Consider the following 17,021-nt stretch of genomic DNA (forward strand, 5'->3'; position numbering starts at 1 on the left):
ATATTTTAAAGTACAGCCACTCCTGGGAGGCTCAGCTCTTCTTGTCTCTCTCTTTTTTAAAAAATATTTTCATTATTTTATCTTGTTTTACTTATTTGTTTTTAGAGAGAGGGGAAAGGAGAAAGAGAGGGAGAGAAACATAATGTGTGGTTGTCTCTCACGTGCCCCCAAACTGGGAACCTGGCGTGCAATCTAGTCATGTGCCCTGACCGGGAATCAAACCAGCAACACTTGGTTGGCAGGCCAACACTCAATCCACTGAGCCACAGCAGCCAGGGCTTGTTCTTATCTCTCTTTGGTATGGGGTGAAGGACCCTTGCCACCCCAGCTCACAGCTGGCCACCAACCTCCCCTCCCCAGGCTTCTAACTCTGGGCCCTTTCTGGCTTCGCTCTCTAGGGCTGGCCCTTTCAGCCCCTCTGACCCAGAGAAAGGAAGCAGACTTTCTTGGGAAAACCTCTCCCTAAACTTTCCCTGTACAGCTAAGGCTGGTCCCTCTGCCCAGGGGAGCAGTTTGTCTGGCAGCCCTACCCTGAGAGCCTCTGGGACCTGGGGCATGGGGTGCTGGGAGGAAGGGCAGTGTCTGTATCAGGAGCACTTGGGGTCTGTGTCAGTAGTTACTGGGCCCTGACCACTGGGCCCTGAGGGCATCAGAGGTCCCTGCATTCCCTACGTCCCTGACTGACCAGGCCTCAGTTTCTCTAATCCCAGGCCATGGCTTGTCCCCTTCTGTCTCCAGAGCAGAAAGCCGCACTGTCCTCTGTCTTCCCCAGACCTGCCACAGACCCGACCTCTGTTCCTCTTGAACCACCCCTTCCTGTCCACTCTCCCCTCCTCATCCCATTTAGCCTCTTTCCTGGCCAGGCCTTCACACAGCACCCCTGACCCCACACCTCATCTCCACAGCCCCAGTTCCCATCCTGCTTGGAAATGCCACGGCTCTTGCTCTTCCTTTCCTGCCGGATGTTCCCACTGAGTCAGACTCATCTACTTCCCCAGCAATATGACTCACCCAGGCTTCTCGTCCTGGGCCTCCCTCTCACACATACTCGCTCTGTCTCCCACCTTCTCCATACTCTGCCCCCACAGGCCGCAGAGCCCCTGAAGTCCAGGGGCAGGGCTCTGGCAGGGTGGCAGTCAAGCTTCCCATCACCTGCCCACACCATGTTGTTGGAGGCGGGAGGCCCACAGAGCATCAGCCTGGGGGAGGAGATGCAGCTGACACCTGATGTTCTCCATCATGTTTGGAACCCAGGCTCCCAGACATGAGGAGGAGGGGTATGGACAGAAGAGGCTGCAGGAGTGAGGCAAGGTCAGCTGTCCCCTCGGTCCTGTTCCTAGCCAGAGGAATAGGAGACACAGCAATCCCGTGGGGAGATGGTGACCCAGCTCTTCTGGAAGGGCCTGCAGAGAGAGACTCCATTGACCTAGTGGCAAAGACCTCTAAGCCCATCAGGCTGGAGGCCCATGTGCCCAGAGCAAACCAACAGTCAGACAGGGCCCCACAGCTTCTGGCCATGTGCTTCCCAAGCGTTACAGTGTCACACCTTGGAGCGACCCCCACGTTCTCCTATTTTCTCCAGAGTCTGATATTTTCTAGTCTGCTCTCGCACTGGACAGAGGCTCTCTGAGTGCAGAAATGGTGTGCCAAGGGCCCCTAGATCCCCTTGCAAACTATAGGCCCTCCCAGCACTTGCAGAATGAATGCATGAATGAATAACCCATGCAAACCTGGGCACAGTTGTGGGTGTCTTATGTAGAGGCCGTGACTGCCTTTCTTTCACCCAGTGCACACGCAGCCGTGGCTGGGGAAGGAGGGGAGATGACCAGCATGTCGCTCGCCATGAGACCCTGTCTCTGTTACTCCATGCCACCACTAGGGGCAGCAGAGTTACAGAAGCCCGGTTTGGGAGGTGGGAGGGGTCTTCCCCTCTCTCGTGTTCCCCAGTTCCTCCTCCTCAAGTCTCCATAATCCCGACCTCTCAACTCCACCAGGCTGGAGAAACTACGCAGTTTCAGGTTTATTTTATTGATGAGGAGGCCCAGAAAGGTAGCCCCATCTGTCTAGGATGCACAGGTGCTATTAGAAGCCAGTAGGGCACTTGCCTCCCTGCCCAGCACTCTTCCCCCACAACCCAACCCGCTGCCCCATACGTCACGGGTCCAGGACACATCTCTTCCCTTTGGAAGGTATTATGGGCCCATGGTACACACCTAGAGCGAGTGAACCCTGAGGACATGATGACAGCGTCTGGAAATTCTCATTGAGAAAGAAAAGAAGAGGGAAGCATGTAGGGGAGGAAAGAACCCCCGGACCACACGCTGAGCCGGGAGCATAGACTGACAAAGGCCCCTCCCATGGAGCCTGCACTACTCAGACCCTGTTCACTGTTTCCAGAATGGCTGCCCCTGAGGCTGTCTGGTCATTAAATATAAGCACTCCAGCCCTTGCCTTTGTCATAAAATGAGGCAGAGTGGAATCATGGATTCCAAATTAACTTCACCCCTTAACTGGCTGTGTGGATTTAATTAAGTCCCTTATGTCTCTGTTCGTTATCTGTAAAATGAGGTGTACCTGCTTCATTGAGTCATTGGCAGATGAAATGGAATAATCTGGTAACACCTGTATGCATCTAGAACAACCTGTGACCCAGAGTAAAGCTCAAAAATAGTTTTCTTCTTGCCTCCGGATGCTGCCACCACAGCATCCTTTGAGGCACCCCAAAGGCGGCCTCCCACCAGCCTGCAGGGGACTGAACACATAGAAGACCTCTAGGCACTAGAGTATGGAAACCATTTGTGACCTGGCAGAGGAGATCTGAAGGCACTCCCTCAGCATTCTCTCTATGCCTTCCTTCTGTTGTTCCCTGCCCAGCAAATCCTGCAAGGCCATGCTTCTGCCACACCCCTTCCAGGGAGTCCACCCTGCCTGCCTGCCTCCTCCATGCCCTGTCCCCTCTGAAATCCAGGCTCTGGCTGCCATCTCTCTCCAGTCAGCACTGGTGCCCCTGGAAGTAGTCCCTGTGCTTCATCTGCCTCGGAATCCCACCAGGCTCAGTTTCAGGCTCACATCCCAATGCCTGGGAACCATTAGTTTTGATTGGGGCTGAACCCTTCGAGGTTAATGGTGCCACTTGCCAGGTCTGTGTGGGTGGACAAGTATTGAGGAAGAGGGTGGGCAAAGCTGGATTGCATGAGAGTCCAGCTACTAGGCAGCACCTCTCTGAATGGGAGGGGCAAGAAGGTGGTTTAAAGTACAGTGTTCCTTTCCTACAAACCCACTCCCTCCATTCCCCTCCCCCTCTCCATGGCTCTTCTTGGCTCAAGAAACTGCTGTGCAAACTCCCACTGACAAGAGTATGTGTAGGCCTTTCAGGTCAGGCCAGGCCTGGCCCTGGGTGGAGAAGGCTCAGAGTGCATGAGATTGGGCCAGAGGGACTGTCCCTGGGCAGGCTCGAGGTCCCGGAGACAAAGTCTGAGGCCCGCCTCTCCCAAGAACACACATGCTAGAGCAGGGCAGGGCCAAAGCCTTTTGAGGCATCAGGAAGAAGAAAAACTGGTCTGGGGACCTACCGTTCCATTCTGCTCTCCAGGGCTCACCCAGGGCTGGGACCTCTAGCACTTTCCAGCCTCAGGCCCAGCAGAGGGAGGTGAACCCTTGTGTGGCACAGAGCGCATGGGGTCTCCCTTGTAGGAGACTTTCTTCTCCCTGCTGGCTGCAGAAGTGACTCAGACTGTTCTTCCCAGAGCTGCCCACCCCAGAGGCCAAGTGCTGCCTCCGTCACGGCTTGCCCATGGCAGTAGCAGTACCTACTATGTGCTTGACCTGGCTGAAGCTATGAGGGAACAAGGAAGTGAACACGCAAGCTCCACCCCAGAGGCATTTGCTGATACCAGGCTAATGGAGGAGGAGGAGTTTTCCAGGAGAGGAGCTTTAAGGGGGTGAGCAAGACTGAGCAAGGGGATGGTAGCAAGAGGGCATCCTGTCAGTGCAGCAAGGGAAGTGGCTGTGGCTCTTACCAGCAAGAGAATGGTAGGTTAGGATGGTGTAGAGCAGACCAGAAGGACACTGAAAGGCAGATTGAGTGGGTGGAGTGGTCCAAGAGGGGCTCAGTGGAGGTTTTACAGCAGAGTCTGAAGGGGCTGTGCAGTGGTTTAGGAAGCTGAAGCCAGAATGGGTCAACCAGGTAAGACAGCAGGGGGTAGCGGGGTGGGGGTTGAGGGAGGCACACAAGTATTATAGAAAGCTGTGTCCAGAGCCTGGAGGGAGGGGTCTGGGCCAGGCAGAGCAGTGGGGCTCTAGGGAAGAGTGAGCAGGAGGCCCCAGAGTATTAGCATGGCTGAAGGTGGGCACAGTGGAGAGGAGAAGGGCCAAGATAGCATCAAGGACCGTCATGGATGTGGGGAGCAGAGTGGGCTTCCCTGTGTGTGCCCAGGCTGCTCCTTCCTTTGGGTGGGACAAACAGGTTCTCTTCCTCATTGAAACTCATCCCAGAGGCCTCTCAAGGGGGTGAGGTGTGGGTGGGGTTGTATCTTCCCGAGATAGGGAAAAGGTCTGGCACGGTTTTAAGGGGTAGAGAGGATAGAAGCCCAACAGGAGGTTGGGGATTGGTGAGGGCTGGTTGGCCCCACTGAGAAGAGGGAAGCATCTTTGGAATGGCTATGGGTGGCATGGTCCATCTCTGGGTGGCGTGCCCTGGACTAGAGGCTTCAAGGCAGGAAAGGGCAACTAGGGTGAGAGGGAGAGAGAGAGAAAGCGCTGAAATGCCTGGGACACTATCTTCACCACAGGGAAGAGGAAGCAGCCTGGAGGTGGGGAGGGCAGTGGGGTGACTGATTGTCCTGGTTTGCCTGGAACTGACGCCATTTTAACACTGAAAATCCTGCATCCAGAAACCCCTCAGTTCTAGACAAACCTGGACAATTGGTCGATTTAGGGGCAAGAAGGGTGTCACGAGAGCCTGGGACAGCGAGGGAACTTCTCAGGAGACTGTCAGTGAGATATTCTGAGTGATGCCAGAGGCCAGAGGTGGAGCCATGTCCAACAGGAAGATCCCTGTGTGAGCAAAAGATGGAATGGGGAGGTCAGGAAATCAAGTCCTCAACGTTAATCCTGATAATAGTAATGCGTAACACCTTGCACGCACATCTGACATTGCCAAACCCTTACATGTGTGATGCCATTTGATCTCATCGAGCTCTGAAATTTGTTAATTAGCCAGGACAGGTGCTATTAGCTTCTCTTTGGCAATCAGGGTCAGTGATCTGCCCAGGAGTCTGGGTGGAGGGGTGGAGGCCTCCCCATGGCACCTTCCCTGAGCCACTCAGGCCCACCCCCCGGCCCTACAGCACACTCTCCAGTGCATGCCCAGGGCTGGCCACCTTTGCTCTCCTGCAGTGAGAAACCTGTCCACCCCAACTGTGTAAAGGAGACTGGCTGTCCTGCCTCCCTCCCCACCCAACAGAGCAGCCCAGGAGCAAGGGGCCTTGCTGGCTCTGCTGAGAGAGATTGGAGGGCACAGAGAGGGACATCCTGCCTTCTGGCCTTCACTGTCAGTGTGCACTCTCCCCAGACTCCTACCCATAGCCTATACCACTGCAGGATATGCCCTTCAGCCTCTTCTGTCCCAGAGCCCAGCCTCCCGCCCCAGCAATGACTTCCTTGCTCCCAGGGCTCCTTCTCTTCCACTTGGTGCCTTTCTGGCAGGTGCCACCTCTCTTAGTGAGTGCATACCACCTGTAAGGCACAGTGCCAAAGGGAAGAGGGGGCACACATGTGGCTGAGGCTCTGCTTGCCCACAACATCTTAGGGCTTGGTAGGAAAGAATCCAGAACCCCCAAATCTGCTGTAAATTGACTTCAACATGCTCACCTTGCTGTGGGCATCCTCACCTACCTTGGGCCTCCCACTCCACCCTGGCTGCTCAGGCTATCCTAGCTTCCCTGTCCACCACATCAAGACAGGTCTACCGCCTCTGTCACTCTCACCACCCTTCTGAGGTGACCGAGGCCCCAGGCTCAGACCCTGACTCCAGAGAGGGTGAGAACTGAGGCCCTGAACCTTGTGACCAGAGCAGTGAGCCTTCATAGCAGTCCTCAGCCCTGCAGCCCCTCAGTCCCCTCTGAGGGTCCATGAGGGCACAGGCCTCCTCCTTTGGCTTCCTGCCATAGCTGGGCTGGGGTGGGGCAGGGAGGTCATGTCATCAGGGTCCCTGAAGGGGAAAAGGAGGATTCCTGGAAGAGAGGAGTGTGGAGGGCTGGCATGGATGGATGCAGGTCCTGCTATTCAGGCACTGTGGGCTAAGGGGCAGGAGCACTGCGGGTACCACACCTTTGTAAACTTCCCTGTGGACCTCTGCCCTTCATGCCCTGGTTCCCCCAAGGCTCACAGCAAATGTGTGGGTGATACAGTAATAACTCCCCACCTGGTCATTGACAAAAGTCCTTTGCCCACAATGTTACCAAAGCAGGCTGAAATTTTTCAGAAGAGCATTCCTGGAAGGAGAGACCATGGTAAGGTGGAGAAAGGGCCCGGGCTGGACCCAGACACTTGTGATAGGGACTAGCTGTACCCTGGCTGGGGGCCTCAGGCAAGTTTCCCAGCTTCTCTGAATCCTGGATTTTTTTTAATCTACAAGAGAGGGGAAGATACCACCTATCTCCAAGAGCTGATATGAGATCATTGGTACTATAACAGAACCTGACACACTGAAATACTCTTCTGCACACCATGGATATAATGGAGAATCACTCTTTTTTCTTCTCTCCTTTTTTCAAATCATTTTCTGAGTGGGTATGTTATTTGTTTTTACAGCTCTAATTGAGACCAAATTGACATTCCATAAACTGCACAATGTGCTGTTTGGTAAGTTTTGCCATATGTATAATCCATGAAACCATCACCACAATCAAGATAATGAAAATATCCATCAGACCCAAAAGTGTTCTGGTGTCTCTTTCTAACATCTCCTTCCATCCCCTCCCCATTCCCACCACAGTGTCTATATTGATCTGCTGTCATTGTAATTACAATAGTTCACGTTTCCCAGAATTTTCCAAAATTCTAGCATTTTCTACACAGTATTATACAGTGTGTGTTATGTATTGCTTCTTTGACTCAGCGGTTATTTTGAGGTTCAATCATGTTTTAGCATATAGCAAAGTTCTTTTTATTGTTGAGTAGTACTCCATCAAATGTATACGCCACAACTTGTTTATTCATTCACCTATTGGTGGACATTTTAACAGCTCCCAATTTTCAGTTTTTCCCAACAAAGCTACTCTAAACATTCAAGTATAAATCTTTGTGAGGACCTGTTTTCATTTTTCTAAGCTATGTTACTTTTTCCTTTTTTTATTAAATTATTTTTCAATTCCAATTGACATACAATATTTGTTTCAGGTATATAACATAATGATTAGACATTTGTCCTTTACAAATTGAACACCTCAATGAGTCTAGTACCCATCTGGCAACCAGTATGTCACTACTTATTTTATTTCATTTCACTTTATTGGATTTAACAGTTTATTATGACTTATAAATGTCATTTTAAAAATATTGATCCATTAAATCACGCAGAAATAAGTGAGCAAAAAGTTTGCAAAACACAATACACTTTAAAGATGTTTAAGTATAGAGACTATCTGAAATTTTGGATTTTTCAGTCACTTCATTATTATGCAATGGCAGCCAAGTAATCCTTAACTTCAGTTGGAGTAAGCCTCCTAAGTCCAGCTTCCTTACAGATTCCAACTTCTATGTTACCTTCTGTCACTTGCCCTTAAAAGCTTTCCTTTAGGGTTAATATTGCTGTATGAATGGCATCTTTGGGGTCTAGATATTATATCTTTTCTCAAGGAAAGTTTTCCCATTCACATTGTTCTTTCCCATCGCTATGGCTTTCCAGGCAAAGTAAGCTCTGATGTATCTGACAGAAATAAATGAAATGCGGTCGTCCCTCATTCCAACCATAAATTAGTAAAGTAACTCCAATAACTATAATATACCTGACTGGGTATATCCTTGCATCCCAAAAGCTACACTCTGTACCAGGTGAGCTGTGGGAATGGGTTCTTGGTAAACAAGATAGTGCTGCTGAGCTAATTTCGAGCTCTGTGCACAAGCACTCTGTCATCTGGGCCTATGCCTATATGCTTGGTAATTGGCTCCACTTTGTGTACACTTCACTCATACAGAATGGATTTCTGTTTCTTCTCACTTGCTAATACACACCATTTGCAGCTTTAATTCCTACTGAAGGGGCTCCTCTAGTTACAGCAGCCAAAACATATTCAATTTGGACAAGTTTACCAGATGGGCTGAACGTAGTCAACGAAGAGCTCTGCCATCTTCACCCAGAGACTAGGCATGTTACTTTTTTTAAATGAGTTTAATGCCATTCAGATACAGATAGTTCATCCAGGCTCTTTACAGGAAAACCTGGAACAGCAACTGTTTTAACTCCTCTGCTTTCTTTTGCATGCTTTCAACTTCACATGGTTCTGGTTCTCCTTGATTGAAACAGAGGCCAACCAAACCCTTTGCCTAGCTGAGGACAGGAGTCTTAGCTGGCCTCAGTTTGCCCCGCATTGTGAGCTCAAGGGTGGGCAGTGTGGCCAGAACACACAGAGCAAAGGGTTGTGGCCCACCACAGAGGTCAAAGGGCTTTGTGGAGGCCAGAGCACAGGGGCTTGCAGAGTGCAGAGCAAGCTGGCAGCCTAAACTTCAAAACCCCAGGCTCCCTTCCCTCTTGTCTAAATTCTATCTTGAAAGTTCCCTTTTCTGACGTGTTTGATTTCCACTCACAATATGGCTCCCTGGGTTGGGGCAGCATATTTGAGAACTCAGGACTGAGGCTTGGTGCCCAGGGCAAAGATTCTACCAGTTTCCTCCACCAGAGTCATTATTTCCTTCTCCACCCAAGGAAACAGATGAAAATGCTACCTCTTTTGTAGGAGTCAGTGGGTTAACTAAAGCATGTGAAGCTCATGGCTTGGCATTCAATAGTAGTTCCACAAATATTGAGAGCCAACTGGGTGCTGAACAGCCTTGACAGCGTTTGGACCCCTGCCTGGGTTCTATGCATCATCTTACCAGACCAATCAGGTAATGGTACTTTCTCCACCTGCTACACACACACACACACACACACACACACACTCACCTACTTTCAGATGCTCTTTGCCCAGATAAAGATTAGCCTGCCCTCCCCTCCCTGCCGTTTCCCCACACCCTCTGCCCTTGATCCTTCCAGTGCACCTGAACCATCGCAGCTCCTCCCCACCCTATACCAGTGGTTTTCAACCTTTTTCATCTCATGGCATGCATAAACTAATTACTAAAATTCTGTGTCACACCAAAAAATATGTTTTGCCAATCTGACAAAAAAATAGGTATAATCTTGATTCATTCACACAGAATGGCTATTGTTGTGCTGGCTGTTGTCACGTTTTTATTTGACAGTCTAAGAGAAAAGAGGTCAGTGTCCATGAATAAATAGTCAAGTATTACATGTTTTTAAAGAATTCTTGTGGCACAGCAGCGTGCCTTCTGCAGCACACCATTTGAAAATTACTGCCCTGTGTCAATACACCTGAGGACGGAGAGCCTCCGACTTCCTCCTGCCCCTGCTCTGCACTCTCAGGTGAGGCTCTGGCTCTGCTGGCTGTGGGCAGGGGACAGAGGGGCTCTCTGTGAGAATGTGTGGTGGGTCTGTATGGCCATGGTCTCTCTGAGTCTGAGTGCCTGAATACGGAATTGGTACCTATGCCCCTGTGTCTCTTTGTGCAGGTGTTGGGCATCTGTGTGTGTTGGTCTATGTCGCTCATGAATACAGTGTGGGTCTGTGTGCCCTGTGTCTGTTCACCTGCCCTGGTCCCATTCTGAGCCAAGCCCCTGAACCTCTGCTTTCTACTTGAGTTATAATTGAATTTAGCCCCTGCCATGTCAGGCAGAGGAGTTTTGCTGAGGATCGAAGGGATTGAATGACTAGTTCCTTTTCAGAGCCACCAACTCCTGTTCTTCAAACATCTTGGCCTGAACTGGGGAGAGACAATCCAAGGCCTTCTTTTTGGGGGGTTTAATTGATGTATAACATATTAGTTTAAGGTGTACAACAGCTTGTACCTTCTGGTCCCCCTCACCCATTTCATCCACACCCTACACCCCTGTCCCTCACTACCACTTCTGATAACCACCAATTTGTTCTCTGTGTTTATGAGCGGAGAGGTTTTTGTTTGTTTGTTTTTGTATTTGGGTATTTTTTAGATTTCACATGTAGGTGAGATTTGTCTTCCTCTGTATAACTTATTTCACTTAGCATAATGTCCTTAAGGCCCATCCATGTTGTTGCAAATGGCAAGATTTCCTTCTATTTTATGGCTGAATGATATTCCTCTGTGTGTGTGTGTGTGTGTGTGTAATCACATTTTCTTTATCCATTTATCTATCAGTGGACACTTAGTTTGCTTCCATGTCTTGGCTATTGTGAATAATGCTATGGTGAACATACAGATGCATATCTTTTCTGGTTATGTTTTCATTTTATTTGGCTGAATATCCAGAAGTAAAATTGCTGGATCATATGGTAGTTCTATTTTTAATTTTTTTGAGGCACCTATATCCATACTGTTTTCCACAGTGGCTGCACCAATTTACATTCCACCAACAGTGCACAGGTTTCCCTTTTCTCCACATTCTCACCAATGAGTATCTCTTGTCTTTTGATGATAGCCATTCTAACAGGCATGAGGTGGTATCTCATGGTTTTTGTTTGAATTTCCTTGATGATTAGTGATGTTGACCATTTTTTCATGTACGTGTTGGCCATCTATATGTCTTCTTTGGGGAAATGTCTGTTCATATCCTCTGCCCAATTTTCAGTCGGATTGTTTGTGTTTTTCCAAAGCCTATCTTTTCTCTTCCAAGCCATATTTTGACTGGCCCTAAGGTTTTCTTTACTGCTCCTTCTCCCAAGCCCAGCCCATGGATCTCTCCCACACTTATCACTCATTAAAGGAAAGGACAGGGGCGGGAAGGACAATGGGCATAGCTTGGAGGCTGATTTCAACTGAACATCTGTAGTATAAGTAGAAGCCAACAATAGCAGATGTCTCAAGAGGTACAAGGAGCCTGTCTTGCAAGGGGCTGGACTATTGTAATGTGTGTGTATGTGTGTGTGTGTGTGTGAACATTTGTGTTTCTATGTTCAGCAACTATATGAGTACCAGAGAGTTCTGATGTCAAGTATTTGGTCTTTATGTTCCATAATGTATTCTGATTTGTGGGTCAGAAAAAAATGAATGTACTGTGTATGCACTTGCTCGATTCTGGAGTTGTCCGTTGTGTCCTACATGCCAGGCCCAAGCAAGATGAGGCCAACCTTGGCACCAGAGTACCTCCAATGAGAGCAGCACCATCCAATGAGAACACACTTGTTGGCAAATGACAACTTGGCTCTGCTCCTAGGCCTCTGCCAACTTCCAATCCTGTGGGAGGAGACAGGAACAAGGAGCTTGGACCCTGGAAGGCTTTCTATTCACCTACGAAGGTCTTTGGGTCCCTGGGTGTTCCATAGACCCCTACCCACTAACCATCCTGCTCTTCCCTGCTCTGGGTGAACTGATCTCACCAAGCCACCCTCTCTCACCTTTATGCCAGATGTCTGTACAGGGACAAGAATCTATAGGAACTGGGTACCATGACCTGGCATACGATAGGCCTACAACATGAATAATTAAAATAATTGATATTAACCCAAGTGAAATTGAAGTAATACATGATTGTGAGTCTGAGGGTCAGATGTGAGAGTATGGGGTTCAGGGGTTAGTACATGATGCTTTCATGTCTCTGTCTACCCACCATGACAGTGAACCCTTTATCTGTTCACCACCCATGCCTGGTACCTACTCAGTGCCCAGCTCCATTCTGGGTACAAGCTAAACCAGAGGGAGCAGTTTTATCCCTTGTAGTCCTTGAATGGACTGTGTGCATATATCCCCGGGAGGGTATAAGGAAAGGTTGAGATTGATTCAAAGATTTTTATTTTTATTTATTTTTAGAGAGAGGCGAAGGGAGAAAGAGAAGGAGAGTAACATCAATGTGTGAGAGAAACATTGATTGGTTGCCTCTCGCACATCCCCAACTGGGGACCTGGCCTGCAACCCAGGCATGCGCCCTCACTGGGAATCGAATCAGTGAACTTTCAGTTCACAGGCCAGTGCTCAATCCACTGAGCCACACCAGCCAGGGTGGAAAAGCTGAGATTCAGATTACAGTAAACTAAAACTTATTTGTCGAACCACAGATGTTCCTTTCATCACTCTGTACTTGCCCGATAAAGATAGAACCAGGTAACTACTGTGGCTGGGAGGCTGTGGGGTGGAAGAAGGAAGAGAAACGGAAGGAAAACGGTAAAGGCAGGGCACTCAGTCACCTATATCTACTGCATACGAAGAATGTGTGTTTGTGTGAAGGGGGTGGTAGGGTTCCAAAATGAAAATAATCTCTTTACAGTTTAAAAAACATCCTCAGGAGTAAAGCAGACAGGTGCTTCTCCCTTTGTATGCATGAGGCCCAGGGAAATTATGGGTTATGCTCAGGGTGAGGCTATGGAAGTATAGCTAGGTCGGGAGCCCAGACCTCAGCTCTCAGCAGCTGTGCAATTGGCTTCCCTCAAAAGAAACAAAAGACCATCCTGGCCCTCAAGAAATATTAAGTGTCACTGAGTAGGCAATTCCCACAAACAGAGCACTTCAGAACACCCAGGACCACTCAGATTGGTTACTGAAGAATGACCCCATTGGATCTGCAGCTGGGCAGGTGAGGCAGGCAGAATGACCCAATCTAAACAGACATCCTGCAGGAAGGCAACACAGAATTGAACAAGAGAGATTTTCAAGTGGCAGGAGATATGAGCAAAGGCTAAGAGAGGGGAACAGAAGATCATAAGCAGTAGCCAACAAACAGCTGAGGGTATTAGCAGAGGTTGGGCTGAGAAAAGTGGGATTGGAGGGGAAGGGTAGTTGGGAAGGCTGGGTGGGATCTTTCTGGAAGTGGAAGCAGAAGAATCAGGGTTTGCCACTGCAGAGTGCCTTCCTTAGTGTCATAGAGCTTGGCTGAGATTTGGGGGGCAGACAGCTGACAGGGTGGGGACAATAACCAACACTTCCTAACTGGCTCGACCCCACCCAGGAGGACTCAGCCAGCTCCTGAGCAACACGGAATTCACAGCTGAACTTCGCATTAACTTTCAATATGCACATATCTGTTGTTGTGTGAAGGAAGGAAGGAATGATGTCCAGGCAAGTCAGGAGTCTTCTTGGAGGTGGGGGGTGGGCACAAAATCAGCACCAGGAAGAGGACAGGCTTCTCTCTGCAGAACCAAAGGACAAAAGCTGCTTCTTTTTTTCCCCCTTTGTCTCCCACAGGTCAGAAGGTAGGAAAGTTTCCCAGTCATCTTCCCTTTTTCCTCCCTGCTGCCATGTTCTCCAGACCCCTAGTCACCTTCCTAGACCTCCCCAAATGAAGAGTAGGAAGCAGGCTCAGCCATCAGCCCCACAGCACTTAACCACCCCCTGCCTGCTGCAGCCTTCTCTTCAGCTGCTCTCTGTTTTCCCATCTGTCTCTCTCCTTTCCTCACATCCTCTCCCTGCCCCAGCAGCCCATCCTCTCTCCTGCTGCTTCCCCACCTGTTCCATGCTTCCCTACCTTCCTGGCCACCCCCACAGACTTCCTGGCTGGCTGGCTTGCTCCCAAACCCCAAACACACTACAGGGCCCCAGTGACCTGCCTAGGCCAGAGAAGGGAGGCTGCCAGCTCTTTCCCTGCTCCCTCAATCCCTCTACTGGCTACCATCAGCAAACCCAGCTCCTAGGCCTGGAATTGGCCCCACCATAAAAAGTCATAGAAGGAGAGGCAGCCAGGGGAAGGGGCTATTTTCAGGCATCGGTGAGCCTGGATGGGGCAGGGGTTGCTCTAACATGGTGACAGGAAAACCCCTAGTCCTGAAGCCTGCGCCCCCACTCCCATGACCACCTCCAACCCCCAAGACTTTACCAGGCCCTAGGAGACAGAAGCAGACTGAAAAGTAATTCCACCCCTAGAGTAGGGGCATAGCCCTACCCCTGCTCCCTCAGGACCCCAGGAAAAGTGGTATCTCTCTCCTCTTCCCTGGGCCTGTGGCAAAAGGCAAAGAAACTCCTCTGGCCTTGGGGCCTCAAAGGTGTTTCCAGACAAGACAGAAGGTTAACCCACCTTCTTTCCAGGCCTCTTCTGGCTGAAACAGTAAAGCTTTAATTTTACTTTGTATTCTTCCTGGTTTCTTGAGTCTGGCACATATTGAAAGACAGGTCCTGGCTCACACACACACTCTCTTTATCCTGTACATACAACCATGCACATGCACCCAAATGCATATATCTGTTTACACAGCAGGCATGTATATGCACCCACCCATGCACATGTATATAGACACATCTATTTGTATGTAAATTAGCATACGCACTTGTACCCATTACATATATACATGTACTACCGACATAGTGCATATGCACATCCTTGCCTAGACACCTCCTACCTTCTGTCTCTTCCCAGTCTCCCGCTGCCTTCCTCCTCCTCCCCTGCTCCTAAAAATCCACTGACCCTGCCTCCTGTCTCCTCCTTGCCTTGGGCCCACAAGAGCTCTTCTGTAACTTCCCCGGCCCCACCCTCACTTCTAAGTATAGTCAGTTTGCAGTCCCTAGCATGGCAAAACCTCTAGTCACTCTACAAGGGTTCCTGGGTGATGGAAAGGAGGAGATGAGATAATTCTGCTTCTTCGTTATAGATAAAATAAACTGAGGTCCAGAGAGTGGGAACCATATCTCAGCTCAAGGAATGGAGACCAAAGAATCTTCCTCCTGTTTTGTCTGCGCAGTGATCTGGCTTCATCAAGGCAAAAGGCGAAAGCTAAGAGCTGCCACTGCTGCCTCTACCTCCCAACTCTCCACCATGATCCCTTGCTAGTGCCCAGGAATCTTGAGTCCTTTACAGAGGGAAGGGAGAAGAAGAGGGGAAGTCAATTTGGGGTGAGATTGGCACTAACATTGTTCTTTGGCTTTCTACAGGAGCACCACCTTGGTGATGGGCATGACCGTGACCCTGGCCCTGGGCACTGCCCTGGGGGAAGCCATCCTCCAGGGCTCTGAGAGCACCCGCATGGCCATGGCCCAGGGCACTGTCATGGGCAGAGCCACTCCTAGGGCACTGTGTCCCAACCCCTGATACACATCACAGAGTAAACAGAAGGAACAGGGGACACCACAATGGGAGTTTAAGTGGGTTACTCTGCTGACCTGACATGGATTCTGAACCAGAATCTTTTCCTTTTAAATAAACACCCTCCTAAAGGCCATGTTTTACTATTAAAAAGAGTCCATCTTCCTTCACATCCAACCTGACACCCAGGGACCCAGTGGCCTCTGAGTTCCCTAGTTGTGAGAATGGGGTACCCAGCCAGGCATTCTCAGAAGCTTGACTCAGTGGTCCCCACAGCATATGGCTGTATAAGGCCACCTCCTTTCCTTTTCACTTCTGCTTCTTCCCATCAAAGGACCTAAAATGTGACCTCATCACCTCTACCCCATCATATATGCCCAGACCTACTGCGCTTTCCAAAGTTGCATCATGCATGCCTTACTCTATAGATCACAAGCCTTTAAAGGATCCCCACTGTGCAGATGTATTTCTCACCATTCTCTGAACATACATTGAAGTTTTCAGCTTTTTTAACTTTATACAGTTCACCACCACCCCACTCCCAGGTCAGTAATGAATTGCTTCCAAGCCAGCTGAAGCACTACAATCAACATAAAGCCTTCCCTAAAGCCCATTAGGAAAAGAGGCCCTCTCTCTGCACACTGCCTCTCTCTCTCCAGTTTATACTAACTATCACATGGGTGTGACCACACCCTATCACCCTATCCAGTCAGCACCAATTTATGGGCTAGCCTTTTATCTCTCCAACCAAACTAAGGTACTCAGGGAAGGCACACCACTTCTACATGTCTAGATTCTCCCACTCCCATCCTCTACTGACCTATGTCTTGCATAGAATGGTGTTTGCACAGTTTAGTGATACCTATACTTCAAATAATTCTGGGTCTGACTCTCTCCCCAGCCACATTCTTCAGCCAAGACACCTCCCTGCACGCCCATCCAGTCTGCTTGCTGTGAAACCCTTTCTGCTCGTGCAAATCCCAGACTCTCCATTCGCAAACTCCCAGGCTTCTTACACTGCCCCTATCCATTCTAGAGCTACCACAGCCCTCTAGCCAGGCCTGTCCACAGCCCATCACACCTTCCCTCCCTCACAGTCATTCCCTCACGGGGAAGGTAGCAAGTGCCCTGGAGCGAGTGGCTACTAGGTACTTCCCAGGCTGAAGTGGGGTGATTGTAAGAAAAGGAACCAAGGATTCTCTGAGCGTCTCTCTTTCCCTCGTCCCATATTCCACATTTGAATAACAGAAGTTGGGCTCCATGTCCGACGGAAGCAGACTCAGGTCCAGATCCAGATCCAGATGAACGTGTAGGAAGACCCAACTTGAGCAGGTGCCTAGCCCCACTGGGGAGAAAAGGGGGACGCTGAACGGAGCCAAGAAAAGTGTGGGACTAAAGTCACCCGACCTTTAGACCCCTCAGTGTCCTGTGCTGCGAAGTGCAGGCGTGGAGCTACTCCCTCTTTCCGACTGGAAAAGTCTCATTTCAGGTTGTGAGGCTCACTAATACGATTCCTGGGGTTGCGCTTCATGGTTCCTTACGCGAAGGCAGATGCCATTCAGAAAAAGCCAATGTGCGCATTACCAGGAGGCCGGACTCTTAACAGAAAGTCTCAGACTTGGTTTGGTTAGAGGGGCTTATCACCAGCCGCGGGGTCTTGAAGACATCAGGTCTCTAGCTCCCGGTAGCGATGCTGCAGAAAGCCTCTGTCCCCGCCCCCGGCACCACACCCATTGGCGGGCTCCTCGTCGGCTCCGCCCAGC

The 17,021-nt window shown here is 49.8% G+C and overlaps 1 pseudogene; it reads right to left on the reverse strand.

The window, feature by feature from the left end:
* Nucleotides 1-7,678: 7,678 nt before the first annotated feature.
* LOC150016279 (proteasome subunit alpha type-2 pseudogene) lies at nucleotides 7,679-15,206 on the reverse strand (annotated as a pseudogene).
* Between the last annotated feature and the right edge of the window lie 1,815 nt (nucleotides 15,207-17,021).

The sequence above is a fragment of the Furipterus horrens genome, unplaced genomic scaffold, assembly GCF_987537825.1.
Source record: "Furipterus horrens unplaced genomic scaffold, mFurHor1.1.pri manual_scaffold_3, whole genome shotgun sequence".
NCBI lineage: Eukaryota > Metazoa > Chordata > Mammalia > Chiroptera > Furipteridae > Furipterus > Furipterus horrens.